Source organism: Aegilops tauschii, chromosome 3 (assembly GCF_002575655.3).
Source record: "Aegilops tauschii subsp. strangulata cultivar AL8/78 chromosome 3, Aet v6.0, whole genome shotgun sequence".
In the NCBI taxonomy this organism is placed as follows: domain Eukaryota; kingdom Viridiplantae; phylum Streptophyta; class Magnoliopsida; order Poales; family Poaceae; genus Aegilops; species Aegilops tauschii.
Window position 1 is genome coordinate 580,215,017 of NC_053037.3, and position 27,258 is coordinate 580,242,274.

The window sequence follows — 27,258 nt, forward strand, 5'->3', positions numbered from 1 at the left end:
GCGGAAACTGCAGAATAGTAGTACTGGTACCAAACGAGTGTCTGAAAGACTCCTCGAGCGGAAAATGCAGAATAGTAATACTGGTGCCAAACGAGTGTCTGAAAGACTCCTCGAGCGGAAAAATGCAGAATAGTAATACTGGTGCCAAACGAGTGTCTGAAAGACTCCTCGAGCGGAAAATGCGGAATAATAATGCCACAGTCGGGCGTCGGGGCGACACGACATAAAGGGCTTATAACAGAAGATAAATACAGTGCATGCCACAGTCGGACGTCTGGGCGACATCACATAAAGGGCTTATATTTAAAGTAAGAAACAAGTACACGCCACGGTCGGACGTCTGCGCGACGTCACATAAAGGGCTTATATCACAGCTCAATAATACAATAGTTCGGGAACATAAATTATCACAAGCATGAGACAAATATAAAGTTAGTCCATCCACAGGAATAACAATAAAACTGGATTTACCACTTGAGCTTGCTCACCGGGAACAAGTTTTCCACGCGGATAGATATGGATATAAAGTTACGCTACTAGATCATGGATACGATGATTTGGAAAGAATTGACTCTGCAGAGTTTGTACTTAACCACGGCCAACGGATTTCAGTAGTCACGGGGACTAGTTCCGTCTGCGGTGTTTTGGAAGAAACACGTCTAACCAGTACACACCCAATTCAACCTTCCGAAGCCAGGGATCACACTCGGCAACGTTCAAGAAAAACCTTGAGACGGGGAGGCTACAACCTCGCGTAGCATGGGATCAAATTTCTATACGCGCGCTCTAAGGGGGTGCCCCCCCTCTCAGTCCCAACCGGAAACATCCATGCCCCCTGACCGGATGACTGGCTTTAATCCTGGGCCAAGGTACCATCATCCCGGCCTCTCTGTTTGGTGTGTACACGGAAAGAGGTTACCAACTTACTAAACCGCATCCTGGCAATGAGACATGTGGTAGCACGGAAGGGGGAAAGAACGATAACGTGGCTCCAACCATGTTAACGTCGGAAAAAGTCGGATGACGCAAGGCTGGTATGCTACAACAGTACCACCTTGCTGCCCTTCATGTCACCACATGATTAGGCCATCTCTCATCAGAGATCATCGCAACTTTGGAACTTGCGGGAAAAGAACGATAACGTGGCTCCAACCGCGTTAACGTCGGAGAAAGTCGGATGACGCAAGGCTGGTATGCTACAACAGTACCACCTTGCTGCCCTTCATGTCACCACATGATTAGGCCACCTCTCATCAGAGGTCATCGCAACTTTGGAACAACCGGGTCGTTGCCTTACAAGCAACGAAGTATTTACCGACACTCATATGCCACGCACAAACTTTCACGCAAACATGCAAAACACCTGTCATATCAAATGTTCAAAACTTGCTTGCCTGGTTCGGAGAAGTCGGAGTCTAGCTCGGCGAAGTTCGCGGCTCCGTCACCTCTTCCGGAACCTACGGCAATCACGAAACGGGCACTAACGTGAAAACCAACACATGGACAGAAACTTCTCCAAAAAAATTTCAAATAAATCCCATAAAAAACTAGACAAAATTTGAAGATTGTCAGAAAACGAATCACTCAAAAATACCTTTTTATTAAAAAGTTATAAAGGTTTCTGTCCAGGGACCTTTTTGTAATGAAACCGAAAAGTTCCAGGGTTTAAACTGGGAAAACAGAAAACTCTTCGGTAAGAAATGCGCTAGCTAAAGAGAGAAGACGTAGTTTGCCCGAAGGCACCAACAGAAAACGGTTCGCGAAAGAACAGAATAGAGGCTGACAGGCGGGGTCCACCTGTCAGGTTTAAAAAGCTCGACGGCGCCCGAAGACTGCGGTGGACGCCGGCGTCGAACCACGGCGAGTTAGGAGAAACGGAGGGTACCAAGAGCTTCAGCGTCTTCTTCCGCGTCGGTGGGTGGTGGACTCGTCCAACGGGGAGCACCACGTCGACGGCGACACTATCTCCGGCGGACGGCGGCTCGGGTGAGGATGGGGAAATCCGGTGGAGGGCTGCAAGCTTAGAATTGAAGTGCGGGTCAGAAAGAGGGATGCATGGTGAAGCTACTGGCAAGAGAATGGAAGCGGAGGAGCACACACGGGGGCGAATCGGGCTGGATCCCGTGGCGGGTCGCGGCGGCCGGAGTCGGGGGAGGAGACCTCCTCGGGGCTCTTCCAGTGGCTAGGCGTGCTCTAGGGGGAGTGCAGGGATGGTGGGTGCTCGAGTTGAAGCTCGGGGCCTCTATTTATAGGCAGATCGACGGGGTGGCCGTGAACGGAGAATCTCCGGCGAGCGATTACGGCGGAGCAGTGGATTGGCAGGAGGTTTGAGTGGCCAGGCAGCATCAGTGGAGGTTACTGGAGTCGTTTCACAGCTAAACGGGCTTGGTCTTGGCGTAATGGCGTCGGTCCACGGTGAAGTGACCGCACGGGCTCAACGGCGGCAGAGAGCGCGCTCCGCGCCCGGCGGTTCACGACGAGAGCGGCAGCGCGTTCGGGGGAGTGGAAGGCCACGCGGCGAGCTCCGGTGGTTTGGGCGGTGCTGGGTGGCGTCGTCGGTGCCGTGTCTCCTGCTGGCGTCCGCAAAGCCGCCGCCGGCGTCGGTCACGGGGCGGCGCACCTTCTGCTGCTCGTCGCCGACGCCCGCAAGGCGCCAGGCGTTCGTGCGGTGCAGGAACAAGAGGGAGGGGACGAGGAGCAAGGCGACGCAGTGGTACTGGCGAGATCGACGTCCTTCTCTAAAGAAAACGACAGCAGGCCACTGACTGAATCTCTGAACTTTCTGAACTTGACATAGACAGTGCACTGCAGGTGTTCGACATAAGGTTTTGGCTATGAGATAAATTTTTCTGTAGCTGTAACTTGGTGAGATGACCACTCAATGCACCCAGAGGCTGCTTGATTTTACTTGGAATTTTTGGAGAAGGTTTTGAATGAATTTCACCAAATTTGACAAATCTGGTCCAAACTTGCAGCAAGTGTAGTTTGAAAATTTTGAACTGAAGACCAGTGGATCTTCATGGATCTTGGTTGAGGGTTCAAAGGACTAGGGAGGAGAGTTGGTTTGGGGGCAAAAATCAAAACAGAAAATGGAGTTCCTTTGTAAATCTCCAAGTGGTAGGATAGAAGACAGAAATTTGTTTGAATAAGATTCAAATGGAAATGATCACATGGGGAGGTCCAACTTGCTGGATTTGATGCAAATCATGATCCAAAGGTGAGGAAGTGGTTAGGAGAGAGGATTTGCACTAAGGCCCTGGCAAGAAGGAATTGTTGAAAGTGGCAAAGGATTTTCCAAAAGCCATAGTGCAGATTTCAAAGAGATTTTCAACAGTTATTTTCCCCAAATGAAAAACATTTTGTCTTGAGTCCAAATGAAAAGCAAGAACCTCCAAGACCAAAGACAGATCTTGGGTGGATCCAAATAAAGCTTTTGCCACAAAGAAAAATATTTGAGAGTGAGAGTTCTCTTGAAGAAAAATTTAAATCACTCCCCTCAAGTTAAATAAAAATCTTTTGAAAAATCCAAATAAAAACTTGGGTGTCACAACACCTACCCCCTTAGGAAAAATCTCGTCCTCGAGATTTCTGCTGATCCTCAAATAGATATGGATACTCTGCTCGAAGGAAATCTTCCCTTTCCCATGTGGCTTCATCCTCAGTATGGTTGCTCCACTGAACCCTGAAAAATTTCGTCGTTTTCTGACGGGTCCTCCGTTCAGACTCTTCTAAAATCTTTACTGGCCTTTCTCTGTAGGTGAGATCTGGTTGCATATCAATGTTCTCGTGAGGTACATGTTTCTCCGGGTTACTCACGCATTTCCTCAACTGCGAGACATGGAATACGTCATGGACGTCTGACAGCTCCTTGGGTAGGTCTAGTTGGTAGGCCACCGTGCCTCTTCGTGCCTTTACACAAAATGGTCCAATAAATCTTGGGGCTAGCTTCCCCTTAATTTTGAACCGTTGCAGACCCCTCATAGGAGATACTCGGAGGTATACGGAATCACCGGGTTCAAAGCTGACCTCACGATGCTTCTGATCATAGTAGCTCTTTTGTCGGCTCTGTGCTGTCTTGAGTCTGTCCCTGATCTGCTTAACTTTCTCCTCGGCCTCCTTAAGCATGTCTGGGCCGAAGATACGGCTGTCACCTGTTTCTGACCAGTTCAGTGGGGTACGACACCTCCGTCCGTACAATGCTTCAAAGGGTGCCATTTGCAAGCTGGCTTGGTAACTGTTGTTGTAAGCAAATTCGGCATATGGCAGACTCTCTTCCCAACTGGATCCATAGGTGAGCACACAAGTTCTTAGCATATCTTCTAGGATTTGGTTTACACGTTCCGTCTGTCCATCAGTCTGAGGGTGGTATGCTGTGCTGAAAGTTAGTTGCGTGCCCAGAGCTTGTTATAGGTGATCCCAAAATTTGGAGACGAATTGGGTGCCTCGGTCTGACATAATAGTCTTTGGGACTCCGTGCAAGCAAACTATACGGGAGAGATAAAGTTTTGCCAGTCTTTGTGTGGAGTAGGTAGTCTTCACGGGAATGAAATGAGCAACCTTGGTTAGTCGGTCCGTGATGACCCATATGGCGTCATTTCCGCGTTGTGATCGGGGTAATCCGACAATGAAGTCCATTCCTATTTCATCCCATTTCCATTCCGGTATCCTGTTTGGCTGGAGTAGCCCTGCTGGCTTTTGATGCTCGGCCTTGATGCGCTGACATGAATCGCAACATGCAATAAATGTGGCTATATCTCTTTTCATACCGTGCCACCAAAATCTTTCCTGAATGTCCTTGTACATTTTGGTTCCTCCAGGATGGATCGAGTATGGAGCAGTGTGGCTTTCCATCAAGATCTGTTGCTTGAGTTCCTCAATGTTAGGTACGCAAAGTCTGTCTCAGTACCATAATGTCCCTTCACTGTCGGTGAAGAACTCTGAAGTTTTACTAAGGCTCATTTTCTTCTTTATGCCTTCGATGCTGGGATGTCCCTGTTGAGCCTTCTTAATTTGTTCCACCAGGGTGGGTTGTATCTCCAGGTTCGAAACGGTGCCCTCGGAGACTAACATCATGTTGAGCCTAGCGAACTCTTGCTGAAACTCAGGCCTCAAGCTTTGCGGACCGCCATTGTCCGGGCTGGGGTTTCGACTAAGGGCATCGGCCACTACATTTGCTTTCCCTGGATGGTAGTGAATACCGACGTCATAGTCTTTGACCAGTTCCAACCAGCGTCGTTGGCGTAAATTCAGCTCCAGCTGTGTGAAAATATATTTGAGGCTCTTATGGTCCGTATATATTTCACAGCGGTTTCCCAACAGAAAGTGCCTCCACTCCTTGAGTGCATGTATGACTGCTGCTAGCTCCAAGTCATGTGTTGGGTAATTTTCCTCATGTTTTCGCAGCTGCCTGGAGGCATATGCGACAACTTTGCCATCCTGCATTAGTACGCATCCGAGACCTTTTCGGGACGCGTCACAATACAGTTCAAAGCTCTTGTGTATGTCTGGCACAGTTAAGACCGGTGCGGTTGTCAGCTTCTTCTTGAGTTCTTGGAAGCTCTGCTCACATGCTTCCATCCATTCAAATTTCTTGTCCTTCTTGAGTAACTGTGTCATCGGTTTCGCCACAGTGGAGAATCCTTCAATAAATCTTCTGTAGTATCCGGCCATCCCTAGGAAACTCCGCACATCTGTGACGTTGGCGTGCGGCTTCCAGTCCAGTATGGCCTTGACTTTTTCTGGGTCTACGGCCACGCCTTCTTGGTTCAGTACATGGCCTAAGAAGCCAACTTGTCTTAGCCAAAATTCGCATTTGCTAAATTTGGCGTACAACTGATGTTTCCTCAATTCTCCCAAAACAATTCTGAGGTGCTCAGCATGCTCTTCTGGTGTCCTTGAGTAAACCAGAATATCGTCAATGAATACCACCACAAACTTGTCCATGAATTTCATGAACACTTTGCTCATGAGGTGGACGAAATATGCGGGGGCGTTCGTTAGTCCAAAAGGCATCACTGTAAACTCGTATAACCCATATCTGGAAGTGAAAGCTGTCTTGGGAATATCTTCTGTCCGTACCTTCAGTTGATGGTATCCCGATCTCAAATCAATCTTTGAAAATACCTTGGCTTGTGCGAGCTGGTCAAACAAATCATTGATCCGTGGCATCGGATATTTGTTTTTGATGGTGACCATATTGAGGGCTCGATAGTCTATGCACAGCCTCAGTGTCCCATCCTTCTTTTTGGCGAACAACACAGGCGAACCCCATGGTGAGGAGCTGGCTCGAATAAATCCTTTGTCCAACAACTCCTTTATATGCTTCTTCAACTCCACCAATTCTGAGGGTGCCATCCTATAAGGCTTCTTATAGATGGGAGCGGTGCCAGGTGCTAGTTCAATGCTAAATTCTATCTCTCGGTCTGGTGGCATGCCTGGTAGTTCTTCCGGGAACACATCAGGAAACTCGCATACCACTAGAACTTTTCTCAGTTCTGCAATGTCCATCTTGTTCAGTTTTGGTTTCTGTGATCGTGGCCTTTCTTGAGCGGAAACTCTTATCGTCTTGCCGTGATGGTGAGTGAGGATCACTGTCCGATTGAAACCGTCGATGAATCCTTTGTTGGTGGTCAACCAGTCCATCCCTAAAATGACATCCAGTCCTTTACTTTCCAACACGATGAGATTCGCGTGGAATTGTAGTCCTTCGAACTCAATGACCACTCCTTGGCAGTAACCCTGAGCGATTTGCTTATTTCCGGGGGACTTGATGATCATAGGTTTTTCCAAGGGAAGTATCGGAAAACCATGTTGAGAAACAAAACTCTTCGAAACGAACGAATGGGAAGCTCCAGAATCAAACAAAACCATGGCAGGTACTGTGTTGACAGGGAACGTACCGAGCACGATGTCTGGGGCATTCTGCGCTTCTTCCCTGGTCACATGGTTCAGGTGACCCTTCCTGTGGTTGTTGCTGGGGTTGAAGTTGTTGCGCTTGGGGGCGGGATTGTTTCCACCATTGTTCGGCTTGGGTGCCGAGTCTCTTGGCTTCGGGCACTGTTTAGCATAATGCCCTTGTTGACCACAAGCATAGCAGGTGACCCCTGGACGGTATGTGAACTCCTTGTCCCTGGCATGAAACTGTCCGACGGGCCTTGGCTCAGTAGTCGTGGATCTCCTTGCGTCTGTCCTTGGGACCTCAGTCTTGCCTCGGTTGCTGCAAGCAAGAGTTGTCTTGTCCCTCTTTCGCTTGCGGATATCTTCCAGACTACGGCGCTCATTCTCCAAGGTGATGGCCTTGTCCACCAGCGTCTTAAAATCCGGAAAGGTGTGTACAATCAGTTGGCATCTCAGCGCTGGTGCCAGGCCGTCCAGGAATTTTTCCATCTTCTTGCTTTCTGTCATGTGCTCGTCGTAGGCATAACGAGACAGCTGGGTAAACTGACCATTGTATTCTGTCACTGACATGCCTCTCTGTTTCAGGTCATCAAACTCTCTCTTCTTGATCTTTAGGATCCTCCTGGGGATGTGTGCCCCACGGAAGCCTTCCTTGAACTCTTCCCAGGTGATGTTGTGTTCCCTGGGATGCATGTGTAGGAAGTTCTCCCACCATGCTGCGGCTGCTCCAGTAAGGTAGTGTGGTGCATAAAGCACCTTCTCATGATCTGAGCACTGAGCAATAATCAGTTTCCTTTCAATCTCACGAAGCCAATCATCGGCTTCCAGTGGCCTATCGGTGTGAGCAAAAGTTGAGGGGCGAGTCTTCTGTAATTCAGATAACTTGGAATGTGGTTGATAGGGTTCACGGTGGTTTCCCATGTTGATGACATGATTCATCATCTCTTGGTGCTGTTGCTCGCTTTGCTCGAAGAGACGGCATACTTGAGACAGTGCTGCTTCGCTGTCTTGTTGGCTGGACTGACCCTGAGTGAAATTGTTGCTAGTCTGCGTCCCATAAACCTCTTCTGGCTGATTGGGCATGGAGCGAGTGCACGGGCGAGACATTTTTCCAGTCTGGGGTATTATTTGCAAAACCCATGAGAAAAACTGTGTAGCACAAGAAAAATCTTGCAAAGGCAACAATTTAAAAAGGCTTCAAGGTTTTCAAAACACAAATGATTTTTTATGGAGAAGAAGTGCTTAACATAAATCTTATATGCGAAAAGCAACCACATGATACAGCACTCAGGATGCGCGTACACATCCTGACATGTTATTTAAAACTAGCGTACAGATAAAATAGCACATCAAACAAGCAGACATAACACGCGGCTACTCGGTGCTCTCAGTCGGAGATGGTGAAGATCTCCTTCCCCTTGCCGATTGCAAGGCTCAGCGGTCCAGGAGAATCAACCTCCACCTCCTCTCTAGCTGGCTCCTGGCGCGTAACGCTGCGCTGCGGTGATGGTGCGGGGGCGACTGGGGCCAGAGCGCGTGTGGCAGGCGGTGCGGCTCTGACTGGAGTAGGGGCGATGACTCGGTCGAACTCCTCAGTGGTAGGCAAACGGCGAGCGGTGGCCAAAACGGCCGGTGCATAAGAGGCTGAAGACGAGACAAATGTCAGAGGCGGCGCCGTGTGGAGAAGCTCCTTCCTGCTGGCAGGACCGCCCCGGACGAAGTCCATGCGGGCAGCCACAAGATCATCTACGAGGTTGTCGAAAGACTCCTCCAGAGCCTTGAGATACTCCACAACCATCTCGATGGCTTCATCTCGTTCTCCCCGATGGCAGGCGAACGCATAGTGGCTGGTGTATGGCACATGGCATGGGAGGTAGCGGTAGCGACGAGTCTTCATCGTAGGAAGGATGTCCCGAAGGCGAGCTATCGCCTCCCGGGCAGCCATCTGCATGGCATGCCTCTCCGTAGGCATGGCCCTTCCCACAAAACGGAAGTGGCGTGCAGCGGAACGTCCTCCCTTGAACTGCACCACAGCTTGGTGCATAGACACGTCGTCACTGAGCTTGTGCTGATAGAGTGTGAACTCCGGGCGAGCTGCTGGCCCGATCGCGAGCTTGGTGATGGAGACGAGGAGCTTGACAAACCCCTCGGGCACGTTGGTGAACACTCGATTCTCACAGCTGCTGCCAGCCATCTACAAAAGTAGGCAAAAATTCTGAGTAGTCATGTCATAAATTTATGTTGACCAACAGAAAATAGCTATAATTGCAAAATGCTGAAAAAGCACAAAAACGCTAATAACCGATTAGCGATCGCACCTAGTGGCTTCCTACAGTCAGCTTGGCTCTGATACCAAGCTTGTGACGACCGGTTTTTCAATAAAATAATTATTGAGAGACCAATCCCTTTTACGGACCAGCGAGGAAGAATTCCTTCTCACTGGTAGACAATATCTTGGTCACAGAAGAAAAATACCAGGAGTACTAAATATAATACAAAGTTGAGCAGAGACTGCCCAACAATTTATTACATGCACGCCGATAAAACAAGACGGCGGATAGGGTGGCAAACTACTAACTCACTATAATAACGGTGGTGGAAATATCATCGCGAAGCGAGTGATATGATTCCAGAAGACTACAGCTCTTCGAGCGTCGGAGTGAGGCTCGAGGAGACTTATTGCGGGTGGCGGAAGCGAATACAATACAAGTGACCAAAATCCGGGATCGCGCAGGACTGACTGGGACTCCTCTAGGCGTCGGACGCGCTATCAAACTCTTCATCCAAGAGATCGCCTTCGTCAACATCTGGCCAAATCAACAAGCCAGGTGAGTACTATGAAAGTACTCGCAAGACAGTTCGGACATAAGATATAACAAATGTAAACATGAAGCACATGAACAAGTTAACCAGTGCGATCAAACATAGAGATAATAAATACTGGGTGCCAAGCGAGGGTCTGAATGTAGCCTCGAGCGGAAACTGCAGAATAGTAGTACTGGTACCAAACGAGTGTCTGAAAGACTCCTCGAGCAGAAAATGCAGAATAGTAATACTGGTGCCAAACGAGTGTCTGAAAGACTCCTCGAGCGGAAAAATGCAGAATAGTAATACTGGTGCCAAACGAGTGTCTGAAAGACTCCTCGAGCGGAAAATGCGGAATAATAATGCCACAGTCGGGCGTCGGGGCGACACGACATAAAGGGCTTATAACAGAAGATAAATACAGTGCATGCCACAGTCGGACGTCTGGGCGACATCACATAAAGGGCTTATATTTAAAGTAAGAAACAAGTACACGCCACGGTCGGACGTCTGCGCGACGTCACATAAAGGGCTTATATCACAGCTCAATAATACAATAGTTCGGGAACATAAATTATCACAAGCATGAGACAAATATAAAGTTAGTCCATCCACAGGAATAACAATAAAACTGGATTTACCACTTGAGCTTGCTCACCGGGAACAAGTTTTCCACGCGGATAGATATGGATATAAAGTTACGCTACTAGATCATGGATACGATGATTTGGAAAGAATTGACTCTGCAGAGTTTGTACTTAACCACATCCAACGGATTTCAGTAGTCACGGGGACTAGTTCCGTCTGCGGTGTTTTGGAAGAAACACGTCTAACCAGTACACACCCAATTTAACCTTCCGAAGCCAGGGATCACCCTCGGCAACGTTCAAGAAAAACCTTGAGACGGGGAGGCTACAACCTCGCGTAGCCTGGGATCAAATTTCTATACGCGCGCTCTAAGGGGGTGCCCCCCCTCTCGGTCCCAACCGGAAACACCCATGCCCCCTGACCGGATGACTGGCTTTAATCCTGGGCCAAGGTACCATCATCCCGGCCTCTCTGTTTGGTGTGTACACGGAAAGAGGTTACCAACTTACTAAACCGCATCCTGGCAATGAGACATGTGGTAGCACGGAAGGGGGAAAGAACGATAACGTGGCTCCAACCATGTTAACGTCGGGAAAAGTCGGATGACGCAAGGCTGGTATGCTACAACAGTACCACCTTGCTGCCCTTCATGTCACCACATGATTAGGCCATCTCTCATCAGAGATCATCGCAACTTTGGAACTTGCGGGAAAAGAACGATAACGTGGCTCCAACCGCGTTAACGTCGGAGAAAGTCGGATGACGCAAGGCTGGTATGCTACAACAGTACCACCTTGCTGCCCTTCATGTCACCACATGATTAGGCCACCTCTCATCAGAGGTCATCGCAACTTTGGAACAACCGGGTCGTTGCCTTACAAGCAACGAAGTATTTACCGACACTCATATGCCACGCACAAACTTTCACGCAAACATGCAAAACACCTGTCATATCAAATGTTCAAAACATGCTTGCCTGGTTCGGAGAAGTCGGAGTCTAGCTCGGCGAAGTTCGCGGCTCCGTCACCTGTTCCGGAACCTACTGCAATCACGAAACGGGCACTAACGTGAAAACCAACACATGCACAGAAACTTCTCCAAACATTTTTCAAATAAATCCCATAAAAAACTAGACAAAATTTGAAGATTGTCAGAAAAAGAATCACTCAAAAATACCTTTTTATTAAAAAGTTATAAAGGTTTCTGTCCAGGGACCTTTCTGTAATGAAACAGAAAAGTTCCGGGGTTTAAACTGGGAAAACAGAAAACGCTTCGGTAAGAAATGCGCTAGCTAAATAGAGAAGACGTAGTTTGCCCGAAGGCGCCAACAGAAAACGGTTCGCGAAAGAATAGAATAGAGGCTGACAGGCGGGGTCCACCTGTCAGGTTTAAAAAGCTCGCCGGCGCCCGAAGACTGCGGTGGACGCCGGCGTCGAACCACGGCGAGTTAGGAGAAACGGAGGGTACCAAGAGCTTCAGCGTCTTCTTCCGCGTCGGTGGGTGGTGGACTGTCCAACGGGGAGCACCACGTCGACGGCGACACTATCTCCGGTGGGCGGCGGCTCGGGTGAGGATGGGGAACTCCGGTGGAGGGCTGCAAGCTTCGAATTGAAGTGCGGGTCAGAAAGAGGGATGCATGGTGAAGCTACTGGCAAGAGAATGGAGGCGGAGGAGCACACACGGGGGCGAATCGGGCTGGATCCCGTGGCGGGTTGCGGCGGCCGGAGTCGGGGGAGGAGACCTCCTCGGGGCTCTTCCAGTGGCTAGGCGTGCTCTAGGGGGAGTGCAGGGATGGTGGGTGCTCGAGTTGAAGCTCGGGGCCTCTATTTATAGGCAGATCGACGGGGTGGCCGTGAACGGAGAATCTCCGGTGAGCGATTACGGCGGAGCAGTGGATTGGCAGGAGGTTTGAGTGGCCAGGCAGCATCAGTGGAGGTTACTGGAGTCGTTTCACAGCTAAACGGGCTTGGTCTTGGCGTAATGGCGTCGGTCCACGGTGAGCTGACCGCACGGGCTCAACGGCGGCAGAGAGCGCGCTCCGCGCCCTGCGGTTCACGATGAGAGCGGCAGCGCGTTCGGGGGAGTGGAAGGCCACGCGGCGAGCTCCGGTGGTTTGGGCGGTGCTGGGTGGCGTCGTCGGCCCCATGTCTCTCGCTGGCGTCCGCAAAGCCGCCGCCGGCGTCGGTCACGGGGCGGCGCACCTTCTGCTGCTCGTCGCTGACGCCCGCAAGGCGCCAGGCGTACGTGCGGTGCAGGAACAAGAGGGAGGGGACGAGGAGCAAGGCGACGCAGTGGTACTGGCGAGATCGACATCCTTCTCTGAAGAAAACGACAGCAGGCCACTGACTGAATCTCTGAACTTTCTGAACTTGACATAGACAGTGCACTGCAGGTGTTCGACAGAAGGTTTTGGCTATGAGATAAATTTTTCTGGAGCTGTAACTTGGTGAGATGACCACTCAATGCCCCCAGAGGCTGCCTGATTTTACTTGGAATTTTTGGAGAAGGTTTTGAATGAATTTCACCAAATTTGACAAATCTGGTCCAAACTTGCAGCAAGTGTAGTTTGAAATTTTTGAACTGAAGACCAGTGGATCTTCATGGATCTTGGTTGAGGGTTCAAAGGACTAGGGAGGAGAGTTGGTTTGGGGGCAAAAATCAAAACAGAAAATGGAGTTCCTTTGCACTCCCTCTCTCTCGTCGCTAGCATCTCCTAGATTGATCTTGGTGACACGTAGGAAAATTTTGAATTATTGCTACATTCCCCAACAGTGGCATCATGAGCTAGGTCTATGCGTAGATTCTATGCACGAGTAGAACACAAAGTAGTTTTGGGCGATGATTTGTTCAATTTGCTTGCCGTTACTAGTCTTATCTTGATTCGGCGGCATTGTGGGATGAAGCGGCCCGGACCGACCTTACACGTACTCTTACGTGAGACAGGTTCCACCGACTGACATGCACTTGATACATAAGGTGGCTAGCGGGTGTCTGTCTCTCCCACTTTAGTCGGATCGGATTCGATGAAGAGGGTCCTTATGAAGGGTAAATAGCAATTGGCATATCACCGTTGTGGCTTTTGCGTAGGTAAGAAACGTTCTTGCTAGAAACCCATAGCAGCCACGTAAAATATGCAACAACAATTAGAGGATGTCTAACTTGTTTTTGCAGGGTATGCTATGTGATGTGATATGGCCAAAAGGATGTGATGAATTATATATATGTGATGTATGAGATTGATCATGTTCTTGTAATAGGAATCACGACTTGCATATCGATGAGTATGACAACCGGCAGGAGCCATAGGAGTTGTCTTAATTTATTGTTTGACCTTCGTGTCAATGAAAAACGCCATGTAATTACTTTACTTTATTGCTAACCGTTAGCCATAGTAGTAGAAGTAATAGTTGACAAGACAATTTCATGAAGACATGATGATGGAGATCATGATGATGGAGGTCATGGTGTCATGCCAGTGACGAAGGTGATCATGACGTGCCTCGAAGATGGAGATCAAAAGGCGCAAGATGATATTGGCCATATCATGTCACTTTATGATTTGCATGTGATGTTTGTCATGTTTACATCTTATTTGCTTAGAACGACGGTAGCATAAATAAGATGATCCCTCACTAAAATTTCAAGAGATGTGTTCCCCCTAGCTGTGCACCGTTGCGAAGGTTCGTTGTTTCGAAGCACCACGTGATGATCGGGTGTGATAGATTCTAACGTTCGCATACAACGGGTGTAAGCCAGATTTACACATGCGAAACACTTAGGTTGACTTGCCGAGCCTAGCATGTACAGACATGGCCTCGGAACACAAGAGACCGAAAGGTTGAACATGAGTCGTATAGTAGATACGATCAACATGAAGATGTTCACCGATGATGACTAGTCCGTCTCACGTGATGATCGGACACGGCCTAGTTGACTCGGATCATGTATCACTTAGATGACTAGAGGGATGTCTATCTAAGATGGAGTTCATTAAATAATCAGATGAACTATCATGAACATAGTCAAGATGTCTTTGCAAATTATGTCATAGCTTACGCTTTAGTTCTACTGTTTAAGATATGTTCCTAGAGAAAATTTAGTTGAAAGTTGACAGTAGCAATTATGCGGACTGGGTCCGTAAACTGAGGATTATCCTCATTTCTGCGCAGAAGGCTTATGTCCTTAATGCACCGCTCAGTGTGCTGAACCTCGAGCGTCGTCTATAGATGTTGCGAAACATCTGACATACATGCTTTGATGACTACGTGATAGTTCAGTGCATAATGCTAATGGTTTAGAATTGTGGCACCAAAGACGGGTTTTTTTTTGAAACGTCGTAGAACATATGAGATGTTCCAAAGACTGAAATGGGATTTTAGACTAGTGCCCACGTCAAGAGGTATGACACCTCTGACAAGTTTCTTAAGCCTGCAAACTAAGGGAGAAAAGCTCAATCGTTGAGCATGTGCTCAGATTGTCTGAGTCCTATAATCGCTTGAATCGAGTGGGAGTTAATCTTCCAGATGAGATAGTGATGGCTCTCCATAGTCACTGCCACCAAGCTATTACAGCTCCGTGATGAACTATAACATATCAGGGATAGACATGATGATCCTTGAGAAACTCGCGATGTTTGACACCGCAAAAGTAGAAATCAAGTAGGAGCATCAATTGTTGATGGTTAGTAAAACCACTAGTTTCAAGAAGGGCAAGGGAAAGAAGGGATACTTCATGAAACGGCAAATCAGTTGCTGCTCTAGTGAATAAACCCAAGGTTGAACTCAAACCCAAGACTAAGTGTTTCTGTAATGAGGGGAACGGTCACTGAAGCAGAACTACCCTAGATACTTGGTAGATGAGAAGGCTGGCAAGGTCGACAGAAGTATTTTGAATATACGTTATATTATTGTGTACTTTACTAGTACTCCTAGTAGCACCAGGGTAATAAATACCGGTTCGGTTGCTAAGTGTTAGTAACTCGAAATAAAAGGCTGTGGAGACTAGCCAATGGTGAGATGACGATATGTGTTGGAAGTGTTTCCAAGGTTGATGTGATCAAACATCGCACGCTCCCTCTATCATCGGGATTGGTGTTAAACCTAAATAATTGTTATTTGGTGTTTGCGTTGAGCATAGACATGATTGGATTATGTTTAGCGCAATACGGTTATTCATTTAAGGAGAATAATGGTTACTCTGTTTATTTGAATAATACCTTCAATGGTCTTGCACCTAAAATGAATGGTTTATTGAATCTCGATCGTAGTGATACACATGTTCATGCCAAAAGATATAAGATAGTTATGATAGTACCACATACTTGTGGCACTGCCATTTGAGTCATATTGGTATAAAACGCATGAAGAAGCTCCAAGTTGATGGATCTTTGGACTCACTCATTTTTGAAAAGATTGACACATGCGAACCATGTCTATAGGTAGATATGCATGAAGAAACTCCATACAGATGGATCATTTGGACTCACTTGATTTCGAATCACTTGAGACATGCAAATCATACCACATGGGCAAGATGACTGAAAGGCCTCGTCTTCAGTAAGATGGAACAAGAAAGCAACTTGTTGGAAGTAATACATTTCGATGTGTGCAGTCCAATGAGTGCTGAGGCACGCAGTGGATATCGTTATGTTCTTACTTCACAGATGATTTGAGTAGATGCTGAGTATATTTACTTGATGAAACACAAGTCTGAATTATTGAAAGGTTTAAGTAATTTCAGAGTGAAGTTGAAGATCGTCGTGGCAAGAGGATAAAATGTCTATGATATGATCATAGAGATGAATATCTGAGTTACGAGTTTGGCACACAATTAAGACATTGTGGAAATTGTTTCACAACTAATACCGCCTGGAACACCATGGTGTGATGGTGTGTCCGAACATCATAACTGCACCCTATTGGATATTGTGCATACCATGATGTCTCTTATCGAATTACCACTATCGTTTATGGGTTAGGCATTTGAGACAACCGCATTCACTTTAAATAGGGCACCAAGCAATTTCGTTGAGACGACACTGTATGAACTATGGTTTAGAGAAACCTAAGCTGTCGTTTCTTAAAAGTTTTGGGCTGCGACGCTTATGTGAAAAAGTTTCAGGCTGATAAGCTCGAACCCAAAGAGGATAAATGCATCTTCATAGAATACCCAAAACAGTTGGGTATACCTCCTATTTCAGATCTGGAAGCAAAAGTCATTGTTTCTAGAAACGGGTCCTTTCTCGAGGAAAAGTTTCTCTCGAATGAATTGAGTGGGAGGATGGAGACTTGATGAGGTTATTGAACCGTCACTTCAACTAGTGTGTAGCAGGGCACAGGAAGTTGTTCCTGTGGCACGTACACCAATTGAAGTGGAAGCTTATGATAGTGATCATGAAACTTCGGATCAAGTCCCTACCAAACCTCGTAGGTCGACAAGGATGCGTACTACTTCAGAGAGGTATGTAATCTTGTCTTGGAAGTCATGTTGCTAGACAACAATGAACCTACGAGCTATGGAGAAACGATGGTGGGCCCGGATTCCGACGAATGGCTCGAGACCATAAAATCCGAGAGAGGATCCATGTATAAAAAAACCAAAGTATAGACTTTGGAAGAACAACTTGATGGTCGTAAGGCTGTTGGGTGCAGATGGATTTTAAAAGGAGGACGGACAATAATGGTAAGTGTCACCATTAAGAAAGCTCGACTTGTCGTTAAGATGTTTTCCGACAAGTTCAAGGAGTTGACTGCGATGAGACTTTCTCACTCATAGCGATGCTAAGAGTCTCTTGGAATTATATTAGCAGTTACTGCATTATTTATGAAATCTTGCAGATAGGATGTCAAAACATTGTTTCCTCGACGATTTTCTTGAGGAAAGCTTGTATGTGATACAACCAGAAAGTTTTGTCAATCCTTAAATATGCTAACAAGTATGCAAAGCTCCAGCAATCCTTCTAAGGACTGGAGTAAGCATCTCGGAGATGGAATGTACGCTTTGATGAGATGATCAAAGATTTTAGGTTTTTACAAAGTTTATGAGAAACTTGTATTTCCAAAGAAGTGAGTGGGAGCACTATAGAATTTTTGATGAGTATATGTTGTTAACATATTGTTGATCAGAAATGATGTAGAATTTCTGGAAAGCATATAGGGTTGTTTGAAAAGTGTTTTTCAATGGAAAACCTGTATTAAGCTACTTGAACATTGAGCATCAAGATCTATAAGGATAGATCAAAGCGCTTAATAGTACTTTCAAATGAATACATACCGTGACAAGATTTTGAAGGAGTTCAAAATAGATTGGCAAAGAAGGAGTTCTTGACTGTGTTATAAGGTGTGAGTATTGAGTAAGACTCAATACCTGACCCCGGCAGAAGAGAGAGAAAGGACGAAGGTCGTCCCCTATGCTTTAGACGTAGGCTCTACAGTATGCTATGATGTGTACCGCACCTGAAGTGTGCCTTGCCATGAGTCAGTCAAGGGGTACAAGAGTGATCGAGGAATGGATCATAGGACAACGGTTAAGGTTATCCTTAGTAACTAGTGGACTAAGGAAATTTTCTCGATTATGGAGGTGGTAAAAGAGTTCGTCGTAAAGGGTTACACTGATGCAAGCTTTCACACTAATCTGGATGACTGTGAGTAGTATACCGGATTTGTATAGTAGAGCAGTTATTTGGAATAGTTCCAAATAGCGCGTGGTAGCTGCATCTAGGAGATGGCATAGAGATTTGTAAAGCACACACGGATCTAAAAGGTTCAGACCCGTTGGCTGATAACCTCTCTCACAAGCGAGATATGATAAAACGCCATGGGTGTTGGATTCATTACAATCACATAGTGATGTGAACTAGATTATTGACTCTAGTGCAAGTGGGAGACTGTTGGAAATATGCCCTAGAGGCAATAATAAAATGGTTATTATTGTATTTCCTTGTTCATGATAATTGTCTATTGTTCATGCTATAATTGTATTAACTGGAAACTGTAATACATGTGTGAATACATAGACCACAACATGTCCCTAGTAAGCCTCTAGTTGACTAGCTCGTTGATCAATAGATGGTTATGGTTTCCTGACCATGGACATTGGATGTCATTGATAACGGGATCACATCATTAGGAGAATGATGTGATGGACAAGACCCAATCCTAAGCATAGCACAAGATCGTGTAGTTCATTTGCTAAGAGCTTTTCTAATGTCAAGTATCATTTCCTTAGACCATGAGATTGTGCAACTCCCGGATACCGTAGGAATGCTTTGGGTGTACCAAACGTCACAACGTAACTGGGTGGCTATAAAGGTGCAGTACAGGTATTTCCGAAAGTGTCTGTTGGGTTGGCACGAATCGAGACTGGGATTTGTCACTTCGTATGACGGAGAGGTATCTCTGGGCCCACTCGGTAATGCATCATCATAATGAGCTCAATGTGACTAAGGAGTTAGCAACGGGATCATGCGTTACAGAACGAGTAAAGAGACTTGCCGGTAACGAGATTGAACGAGGTATTGGGATACTGACGATCGAATCTCGGGCAAGTAACATACCGATGGACAAAGGGAATTGTATACGGGATTGATTGAATCCCCGACATCGTGGTTCATCCGATGAGATCATCGTGGAACATGTGGGAGCCAATATGGGTATCCAGATCCCGCTATTGGTTATTGGCCAGAGAGGTGTCTCGGTCATGTCTGCACGGTTCCCGAACCCGTAGGGTCTACACACTTAAGGTTCGGTGACGCTAGAGTTGTTATGGGAAATAGTATGTGGTTACCGAAGGTTGTTCGAAGTCCCGGATGAGATCCCGGACATGACGAGGAGCTCCGGAATGGTCCGGAGGTGAATATCGGTATATTGGACGAAGGGTATTGGAGTCCGGAATTGTTCCGGGGGTATCAGGCTATGGCCAGCATGTCCGAAAGGGGTTTCGAAGGCCCCGGCAAGCGTTGGGGGGCCTTATGGGCCAAGGGGAAGGGGAAAACCAGCCCACTAAGGGGCTATGCGCCCCTCCCAACCCCTCTCACGTAACCAGGAGAGGTGGGGGCGCCACCCCTAGGGCAGCCGCCCCTCCCGGCTTGGGGGGGCAAGTTTCCTAGGGGGTTGGGGCGCCCAAACCCATCTAGGGTATGAAGATGCACTCCCTCTCTCTCGTTGCTAGCATCTCCTAGATTGATCTTGGTGACACGTAGGAAAATTTTGAATTATTGCTACGTTCCCCAACAGAGTGGTGCGGGTTGTGTTAGGGCTAGTTGGGTGAGACGGTGAGGGGGTCAAGTCTGCCGTTGGATCCGGGACGATCGGACGGTTCAGATCGCCTATGGTAGGGTGATCCAGGGGAGACGTCCTGATTAGTTGGAGACTACGTGTGTAATTTAAAATATAGTCTCTAAGTGATAAAAACAAAGGGGTTTATGAAGCAACTACCAATAATATTTTGCAAAATGGAACCACTAAAGTTTTCACTCAAGTTATACCACATTTTATTGATGATAACCAACTTGTATGCATTTCCGATCGTTCTAGCCTTTTTTGGCCATTTAAACCAACTTGTACCAAATCACGAGCAACCGGGTCAAATTTGAACTACAAGAACTTCATAGTTTGCTCATAGTTTTTTCCGAAAATAATTTTTGGGTACATAAATATCTATTTAATCAGAGAAACACCAAAATTTTTCCAAAATTCAACAGCTAGCTAGGAACGCATGCCCGCCGTTTTGACCGCATTTTGAAACGGGCATGAAAAATTCAAAAAAAATCAAAAATTTGGAAAACCTTTACGTTGTGTCATTATATGTAACAAAGTTGCCAGGAAAAATAATAAACTTGTAATACGTTAATTAGTTTAAAAAAGTGTTCTCACAAATGAGCCATCATGTGTGGAGATTCATGGCTTTCAAGCCAAATGATCAATCTTATGGTAGCATTCATGGCATAGTTTATTCAAATGATCTCATATCATGCACAAGGGGGCATATTGGAATGATAAACAATGTTGCCTAAGGGAGTTTTCATTTTGTTTGGACGAAAAATCAATTTTCCATTTTTCGAGTGCCCAAAATGAGTTTTTTTGTGAAGGACATACAATATGTTTGTTGCATAATTGTACAAAATCAAGTTTCTAAAATACTAGGTCATATTTAATGCACAATTGACCAAATGGTTGGTGTTAAAAGCTTGTATCCACCTCTGGTGAAGAAGACAAATTTCCGCCGATTCAGTAGGAAATGGGTCAAATTTGAACTGCAGCAGTCTTATTGTTTGCTCTTCATTTTTTTCCAAAAATATTTTCTAGGTACATAAGTATCTATTTAATCAGAGAAACACCAAAAGTTTTCCAAAATTCAACCTCTAGCAAGGAACGACCATGCTCACCGTTTTGACCGCATTTTCCAAAATTCAACCGCATTTTGAAACGGGCATGAAAAATTTAAAAAAAATTCAAAAACTTGGAAAACCTTCGCATTGTGTCATTATATGTAACCAAGTTGCCTGGAAATATAATAAACTTGTAATACGGTAATTAGTTTAAAAAAATGTTCTCAGAAATGAGCTATCATGTGTGGAGATTCATGGCTTTCAAGTCAAATGATCAATGTTATGGTAACAATCATGGCATAGTTTATTCAAACGATCTCATATCATACACAATGGGACATATTGAAATGATAAACAATGTTGCCTAAGGGAGTTTTCATTTTCTTTGGGCGAAAAATCAATTTTCCATTTTTTGAGTGCCCAAAATGACTTTTTTTTGTGAAGGACATACCATATATTTGTTGCAAAATTGTACCAAATTAATTTTTAAAAATACTAGGCCATATTTAATACACAATTGACCAAATGGTTGGGTGTTAAAAACTTTTATCCAGCTCCGGTGAAAAAAATAAATTTCCGTTGATTCACTAGGAAACGGGTCAAATTTGAACTGCAGATGCCTTATAGTTTGCTCTTTATTTTTTCCAAAAATATTTTGTAGGTACATAAGTATCTATTTAATCAGAGAAACACCAAAAGTTTTCAAAAATTCAACTACTAGGTAGGAACGGTCATGCCCGTCGTTTTGACTGCATTTTGAAATGGGCATGAAAAGTTCAAAAAACAAAAAATTGGAAATCCTTCGCGTTGTGTCATTATGTGTGACCAAGTTACCAGATAAGATAATAAACTCATAATACGACAATTCTTTTGAAAAAGTGTTCTCAGAAACTTGCTATCACGTGTGAAGATGCATGATTTTCAAGCCAAATAATCAATTTTATGGCCACATTCATCGCATAGTTTGTTCAAATGATCTCATATTGTGCATATGGGTACATCTTGAAATTACAAACAATGTTTTCTAAGGAAGTTTTCATTTTATTTGAACAAAAAATTTATTTTCCATTTTTCGAGTGTCCAAAATGAGCTTTTTTGTGAAGGACCTAATATATATTTGTTGCAAAATTGGATCAAATAAATTTTCTAAAATATTAGAACATATTTAATGCATAATTGACCAAATGGTTGAGTTTCAAAAGATTTGATCCACCTCTCATGAAAAAGACGAATTTCTGCCGATTCAGCAGGAAGCGGGTCAAATTTGAACTGCAGCTGCCTCATAGTTTGCTCCTTATGTTTTCCAAAAATCATTTCTAGGTACATAAGTATATAGTTAATCAGAGAAACACCAAAAAAAATTTCAAGATACAACCACTAGCTAGGAATGGTCATGTCCGTCGTTTTGACCGTATTTTGAAACTGGTATGAAAAATTCAAGAGAATCAAAAAAATTGGAAAACCTTTGAATGTGCCAAAAAACTACCAACTATTTGTTGCCAATTTGGACGTGCCGTCAACTTTGACCGTATTTCGAAATCGGCATAGGAAATCAAAAAAAATAAAAAATGGAAAACCTTTGCACTGTGTCATTATATGTGGACTTGTTTTCAGGAAAAATAACAAACCTGAAATACAACAAATATTTTTCAAAAATGTTCTCAGAAATAACTAACATTTTTAGAGAGATAAAATGAAACAAAATTTTTCTTTGATTCCAAAAGTGTTCATCATATTTTGGAAACTATTCATGATTTCTTTAAATATTCATCGAATTCAAAACAAATCATCAAACTTAAAGAATGTTCTGAATTTATAGAATTTGTGAACATTTTTCTGAATTAGTGAACATTGTTTTGCTTTAGTAAACATTTTTTGAAAATCTAATATTTTTTTAATATCCCATACTTTTTTGACGAAGCAAAAAACAAAAACGAAAAAGAAAACACAAAAAAAACGAAACTAAAAAAAGGTGGATCCCCTTCCTGGGCCAGGGCGAATCTTATTGGACGCCCGTGTGCCTCCAGTAGCGGCAATGGTTTGCCTGGCGAAGTATGGTGGGCCAGCCCATGTACAGCTTGTTTGTTTTCAGTCCGGTTTTTCCCCTTGTCTTCCAGTTTTATGTTTCGGGTTTATTTTTCTTTTTCAGATTTTTTTTCCTTATGATTTTATCCTTCCGCATTGTTTATTTCTGTTTATTTACTTTTCTTCTCTCTTTTTTATATTATAAAAGAGTTCACCCTGTCTTACAAAAATTTTCAGTGTATATATATATGGAAATGTTTGCTGTATATTAGCAAAATGTTCAACGTATTTTAAAATTTGTTCAACAAATTCAAAAAAATGTTTAATAATAACTTAAAAAAGTTTGACATATATCACAATGATTTGAATGTGTATTAAATAATTGTTCAGCGTATATTAAAAAATTGTTTATCATATATATAAGATATTTTAACAAATGTTTGGAATTTAAAAAAATATTTTTTTCAAAACTTGTTCATGTTTTTAAAGTTTGTTAGAATTTTGAAATTTGCTCATGATAAGAAAATTTTGTTGACGTTTTTTTACAAGAGATGTTGATTTTCTTATTAAAAAGGACTGGCCGCATTACCTAGGACTTTAATATTTGCGCTTCTATTCTACCAAATCCCAGGTTGCTAGTTTACTGGCTAGCAACGCTTCTCCACAGCGCGAACTCGGGAGTTCGAATCCCCATTTTTGCCTATTATTTTTCGTAACATGTTTTAATTTGCTCGACGCCCGCCAATGGGCCGGCCTCTTACGCCTCGCCCTAAGGCCAACTCGACACACGAAAACATTAAAAGAAGAAAAGGACATGGCCTTGTTAGAACATGGCCCAATAGAAGTGACACATAAGCTCAAATGACACGACACGCGATTCTCAAAAAAAGAAAATGACACGACACACACGCGGAGTTGGTGATGTTGCAGTCCAGTCATATCACTATATCCACATTTAGAATAAAGGTCGTAATCATCTAGAAATAAGGCCGTCCATCACAAATGTCTGCTTTAAGACCTTTCTGATCAAAATGGTCGTTATGGTTTAGGGGTTGGACCCTCCCTAACAGCTTACGACCAATTGATTCTAAGTGGTCGTAGATTTACGACCAATTCACCCACGGTCAATAAGAGAAGGTCACAAGTTGACATATTTCTTGTAATGAATAAAGATTTTAGTTATATAATCGACAAGTGATGCAACGGATCAACCAGTAAAGCAGTGGCAAACTCGCACCTTGGAGAGCCAATGCAGGCTACAGGACAAGCACATAAGATGCAAGGAGCCACTAGTAAACAACCTCTCGTAAAAAGACCCTGGTATGATACCGGTCATAACGACAGGCTCGTTGCTTTGACGGATTGTGATCAGGCTCTTCACCACCATGCTGAAGTCATTATCAGGCAGGTCATTGAGGAGCAAGCGCACTTTCGGTGGTTGCTGTTGTAAATGAAGGCAGTGTTTATGGACGGTCTTGACGGACGTTGATACTAGTGCTAGTGCATTTGGGCCAGCAGAATAGCCCAAGTATGCGATCACCATCTTTCCGTGCAGCAAGCACTAGTAGAAAAAGGGCCACTTGTCCCGGTTCGTAAGGCCCATCTGTCCCGGTTGTGGATCCGGGACTAAAGGGTCATTACTAAAGCCCTAGGCCTTTAGTCCCGACTCTTACACGAACCGGGACAAATGGGCCTCCACGTGGCCTCTACGGCGAGCCCAGGCAGGAGGGCCTTTGGTCCTGGTTGGTGGCACCAGCCGGGACCAAAAGGCATCCACGCGTCAGCAGCTGGCAGGGGCTGAGGTTTTTTCTAAAGGGGTGGTTTAGGGGTTTTGGGGGTTAATTTAGGTTGTTAGCTAGCTAATAGAGAGAAGTGTCATCTCTTATCTCCGTGCTTGGTTTACCAACGCTACTGCTATGCCTAAACATTGGTTAGATTGAAGTGAAGGCAACATTTGGTGCATGTCGAAAGTAATACTAATCCTAACTTGATCAAGTTTGGATTGTACTACTTTCGACATGCACCACATGCATGTTGCCTTCACTTCAATCCAATCCATATTCATTTCACCCACTGAATATAATAACTCTTCATGCTCGCATCATGCATCATCATAATAACAAGTCCTACTAATCATCATCATACAACTTCTACTCGTTATTAATAACAAGTCATACGGTCATCATCCTCATAGTCATCGAACCAACCCTACTTAATTGTTCTTAGCACATGATCATCAGTATTAGGTAGGACCTAAATACCCTCTTTAAGGTAAAATAGCATAAAACAATATAGACCCTGACTCTCCATTATGGAGAATGGAGACAATCCTGTCTCCAATTCTTGCGCTTCGCTTCCTTTTGCTTCCAAGAACCTCCTTACGACTGTCCATTCATTTTTTTCCATTCTTTGATTAGCATGTCTCCACTTCTTTTAGAAATCTGGTATGGACAGTTGAGATTCGTAGGATGACCTGGCTGTATGTTTAAAACATCAAGGCTATCATTCTAATACGTCAAATGAGGCACACAATCCTCTGAGATTCTCTGTTGAAAAACATAGTAATAACTTCATAGTTAGCAATGATGTACTAGTTTTATAAGTATGCAAAAGATGCACGGATGTCGTAATAGTAAAAAATCTTACCAGGGTATCTCCATGGTAGTTCCCGTAGTTCAACACGTGCACTAGTGGCACGTATTGACCATAATGTTGAGGACTCTGATTGTAGATATTGTAATTCTCAAGATCAGTACAAAATGCGATCAGATGATTTTTCTCCTGATAAGTTAATTCGGAGCCATCGGTGTAGTGGGTTTTGTCTACCATCTTCCGCACATTCTTTGAAGAATGAAATAAGCTGACAATGGAAACAAGCTGTCAACTATTTTGAAATAAACAATATAAATTAGTTAATAACTATGTTTGAGAAACTCACATAGCGGTAGAATTGGAGGCGTATCAACAAGGACCCAAATGTCCATATTGTCTTCCTCGATTTCAGGATCACCAAGATCCATGGTGACAAGCATATCCTCATGAAAACCATACATCTAGCAAAGTGCTTCCCATTTTTTGTAACCAAAATGGGTTACGCTCTCAGAATTGCACAGATTTACTTCAAAATCCATACCATGATGAGTTCTTAGGTGGATTTTCTTTGTTTTGAAACTTTCATGGTCTTCAAAACCCATCCTCTCCAAGACATAGCGTCTTGCATGGCATGGGATAAGCTAGTCGAATTGTAAAAGATGAAAATTACACGTTGAAATAGTTGAAGTCGTGCTTAATTATGAAAAACACACTTGTCGTCGTTGCGTAGCGTTTCAACATTGAAGGTATCCTCGAGCTTAATGCTGAAGCGCCGATCTTCGTCTAGGTGAGGCCTGTCGCACAGACCTCGGTCGTCGTGGCACCAGTCGCACTCCCCCGGGAGACTTTCGTCGTCCGAGTACGACATTTCCTATGTTCATAATTCAAATATTAAACTTGTACAATTAAATATATGCACTAAAAACCTAAATTAGATAATTATTATTCATCATAGGTTGACTATTGGTCTGTCGAGTCTTTTCTTGAAAACTCTCAGCTCACGTGGTGTACATATTCGACCGTCGGTGATGGTAGCTCCTCCTTTCATTCCCGAGTGCATTACACCAAATTGTCTAGCACACGGGAATGAAGGAGAAGCTACCCCCACGACAACAGTCGGGATTCTTCGTCCTCTCATATATATATAGTGGAGACTCTCCCTCACTGATTCCTCTCTGACATTTGCGACCTTCGGTGATGGTAGCTCCTCCTTTCGTTCCCGAGTGCATTACACCAAATTGTCTAGCACACGGGAACGAAGGAGAAGCTACCCCCACGACAACAGTCGGGATTCTTCGTCCTCTCATATATGGTGGAGAGTCGACAGACTTAAAGTCAACCCGAAATATCGTTTAATTATCTTTCTAAAAAAGGACATATCGAGCGCTTGAAATTTTCTGGAACGGAAATATACATGTTTTTATCTACAACATATGAGCATTCAAACTTGATGGCCATTACATTTCAATGGTTGAAAATGTGGGAAAAAATATTTCAAAATATCTTATAGGACTCATATTGACATGGAGATTTGGCTGGTCTCACCTCGAGGTCGGAGGGGGGTCGGTGACGGGGACGACAGCGGGGATGATGGAGGGGGCTCCTAGATTTCCGCAAAAACAAAAACCCTATAAGCTATCAACTAATCAAATGCATACGCCTTGCATAGTGCTCTCCAATTTTAGCATTCAAAGTAGGAGTAGTTTTCCAATTTGAGCATTCAATAAGCAAAACCAAATCGTACAATAAAGTAGTATTCAAATTAGCATGCATTCAATTATAAGCAAAACTACATCATCTCTTACGTCCGTAAATCGTCGAATATTATCACTAATACACCTCGAATATTATCATACATATAGCCTCGCTATTACGGCTAGAACCGTAGCGCCCGAAGGGTATCGGCGCGGGAGGTGGACACCCAAAGAGAAGGAACCATCACAGGATCATAGCTCCAGTGAGATCCCTGAAGAACCTGCCAGGTATTGTCGAACCTGCCCTCCAACGCAACCATGTAGCGACGG

At 44.5% G+C, this 27,258-nt stretch overlaps 1 pseudogene; it reads right to left on the reverse strand.

Annotated features, from left to right (window-relative positions):
• The window catches only part of LOC141042521 (jasmonate O-methyltransferase-like), a 114,920-nt pseudogene extending 90,735 nt beyond the window's left edge, over positions 1 to 24,185 (reverse strand).
• Positions 24,186 to 27,258: the final 3,073 nt, after the last annotated feature.